Genomic DNA, 3291 nt, shown 5'->3' with positions numbered 1-3291 from the left:
AGCCTCCTGGCCTCCCACCACAAGAACACGGATATGCGACCCTTCCGGCAAACGGTGACCACAGGTTGGGCATTGCATCTGAAATATGCGCGCAAGTCTATAGCTATTGGAGTGAAAATAAGTTGGTACTCACTGTTGCTCTTTCGGTGGTGAGACTGCGGCGGGTAACGCGAACCACCCCCACCGAGTATAAAGATTTACAACTTCGCGAGGGGAATTTTCTTTTTTCTTCTTTTTCTTCCGGATAAAGCGCGTCTTTTCACTTAGCGTGAACCCCTCCTCAACAGGCAACTACGATTTATAGGCATTGGCTGGAAGCGTTTATTAAGCGGTAAATGATAGCGCGAAAGAAAAAAAAAAAAAAACATACATGGCTTCGAAGCGGTGCTCCTCATATGCGGCGTGAGCAAAGCTGTTGGCTGTGATGGCACTCAGTAGAACAAAGAGGAAGGCGTAGAAGCGATGTTATGACCGGTCTATAGTCCAGCTATGGTTGAGCACAGAAGAAGAAGGTAGCACGTGCACTTGATGGCTCAGCTGTCCGGCGGTGTTGGTGGCAGCATCGGCGAGAGCGCATTCAAATCAATGCATATATATTCCGGCTCCGGCGAGGGCTGCAGTGGTGGCTGTGGTGGTGGTGATGTTGCGTCCCGTACCTTAGGTCCGATGACCAAAACGCGGAAGTGCGATCCTTCCGGTAAAGGCCGAGAGCAGGTTGGACAGTTCATCTGAAACACGTGAAAAAAAGCTATACCCATTGAATGACGTGTAATCTATTCAGTACTTACGATTTCAGTCTGGGGTGGTTGCAATCGGGTGAGCAGTGGATGAGGTCTGGGCTCACGAGATCGTTTTTGTAGGCAACCCCTCCTTTCCACGCTCGCGCAACCTTGTTTCGTCTGAATGCGCAAACTTGTTTTGAACACGCTGAACGCACAAAGTTCGTGATGGTTGTTTATGTGGTGCCGTGATCGTCTGCCGGCCTTCTAGGTTTTGAAACCGAAATCTGTTTACACCGTCTTGACAACATTTTCTGCGACTGAGCTCGCCACGGAGTTTGGTCGTGAAGTACGTTTTGATATTGGACAGGTGGCCCCATGGCGATCCAGTTCCTCGGAGAAACCTTGAAATATCTTTTTTTCGCTTGGGTCCGATGCGCGCGCGCGCGAAGGACATTTGGAAACTGCATAAGCGAACCCTTTGTTTTTGGCGCTTGTTTCGCCAATGAGCGGGTGGGCTCGTAGGGATATTTTCCTTCAGATAGACTTGTCTCATCAAGCACAACAGTTTACTTTTGGTTTTAATACGTGTGGCCTCGGAAAACATGATTTACGAGGTGACCCAGTTTCTCGTTACATCACCTTGACGAAACATTTTTTTCGCTAGGGCCCGCCAGGATGGGTGGAAGTGCGTTTTTGATATTAAACAGATGGCACCGTCGTGTTGGGGCTTGTCTCAAGGTGACCCAATTTCTCGTTACATTACCTTGACGCAACTTCCCCGAGAATAAAACAAAGCTCACCATTCTATAGTATAAACTCATTTCGGCCATGAAGCGCATTTTGATATAAAAACAGGCGACCCCAACGTGTTGGAACATGCAACCGACTCAAGGTGACCCAATTTCTCGGAGAAGACCTATTTACATTACCTTGACGCAACATTTTCTTCGACGGTGAATGCTCACCATTGCGGCCGCGCGCGCGTTCTGATATTAAACAGATGGCCCCCAACGCGGCCTCATCCTCGAGGTGCCACATGATTTACGACCGCGTGGAAACAAGCGAGCCCCGACGTGTTGGCGCATGTAGCGTGGATGCCGGTTTATAAGCCGCGCGATCGCCTCAGGGGGGGAACAGTCTGCTTTCACTCGCTTCACAAGTAAGTTATTCCCTCCTTTACTTGTTGCACGTTTCTTACTGATGCGCGTTTATTTTCAGTGCCTCGGTGTGTGTTCTGCTTTTTTGATCCTCACGATATCGAGGATGAATCGGACGACGACGACGATTCTCGGGACGGCGCACCTCCTACACTGCCTGCTCACGTGATGCGATCTCACCCCGACGTGGATACATACTTCCTGCCCTTCTTCCAGACTGACGCCGCATTTAGAGGTATCGTCAAAAGATTCACGCTATTGGCATCTGTTCACGATCAGGGAGTAGAGGATTTGCGACAATATTTAATGAGTCACTTTCACGATATGCTCGCCATATTGAGAGCGCAAAGAATACCCTTTAGGTTTTGCATTTGTTCCGATGTTTTAATGGTGAGGGAAACTCGGGGGGAGATAACCGCGCACATAGCCCACTTTATGGCGTTTGCTCGCGAAGTCCACAGCGATGGAGCCGTCGCGAATACCCTAATGGACGCGATTCAGGAGTCCATGGGACGCGTAGAAAATTATCAGCGGGAAGGGAGCGGGTTCGTGTCCACCGACGTCCAAAAGGTTCAAATATGCATTTCCGCGGTGAAAACTAAAAAATTCGGATGCAAAGGGGCACTTCCCGATCATTTGGCTAAACGCAGGAACGTGCTGACGAATATTCATTTACCAGCACATAAGGAGGGTGAGTGTTTTAAATACAATACGCTTGCCCTCCTGCACCCGCAGGAAAGTAATTCGTGGAAAAAATGTGAAAACTATGCCGCGGAGTACTGGTGGCCTAGTCGCTTCCCCGTTTCCTACTCTGATCTGGACGAATTCGAAGATAAAAACAAGATATCCGTGTACGTATACGAGTACGTCGATCAGGGAGTGCACGTGTCGCGATCCCCAAAACTCGAGTATGAAAAGAAAATTCACTTATTGGCTGTAGATGAACATTTTTTCGGAATCAAGTCTCTCGAGCGCTTACTGATGAGAGACAACAGGCGTTTCGTATGCGAGCGTTGCACGCGCTCTTTTAACAAGGAAGAGAGCATGGCGAAACATCGTCGCCTGTGCGCGGACGTAAACGAAATCATATTGGAATTTTGCGAACCGGGCAAAAACTTTGTAGAGTTTACTAAAATACAGTACAAGCAGCAGTACAACTACGTCGTCGCGTTGGACACGGAGAGCGTACTCGCGCCCAGTGGTGTTGGCATGCAGCGTCACGTCACCTCGAGCTTTTGTGCCGTGCTCGTACGCACCCACGACTCGAAGGTGATGCGCATCAGGGCGCACCACGGTGAAGATTCCGCGAGGCAGTGCGTCAGAGCTTTGATGGAAATGCGGGACGAGATGATCGCCCTGAACGCCTGCCCCGCGGAAATGGTGCTGAATGATGAGCAACGAGCGCGGCACAG

The 3291-nt window shown here is 49.8% G+C and overlaps 1 long non-coding RNA gene across 1 annotated transcript; it reads right to left on the bottom strand.

Moving 5' to 3' along the window:
• Positions 1-549: 549 nt before the first annotated feature.
• On the bottom strand, positions 550-2064 carry LOC135373033 (uncharacterized). The gene is made up of 3 exons (XR_010416238.1): positions 1652-2064; positions 789-899; positions 550-728 (listed from the first exon to the last, which is right to left on the bottom strand). It is a non-coding gene; the product is annotated as an uncharacterized LOC135373033 (long non-coding RNA).
• Positions 2065-3291: the final 1227 nt, after the last annotated feature.

This window comes from Ornithodoros turicata, chromosome 1 (genome assembly GCF_037126465.1).
Source record: "Ornithodoros turicata isolate Travis chromosome 1, ASM3712646v1, whole genome shotgun sequence".
NCBI classification, from domain to species: domain Eukaryota; kingdom Metazoa; phylum Arthropoda; class Arachnida; order Ixodida; family Argasidae; genus Ornithodoros; species Ornithodoros turicata.
The sequence above is the reverse complement of the archived record's forward strand: the minus strand, read 5'-3'. Positions and strand labels throughout refer to the sequence as shown.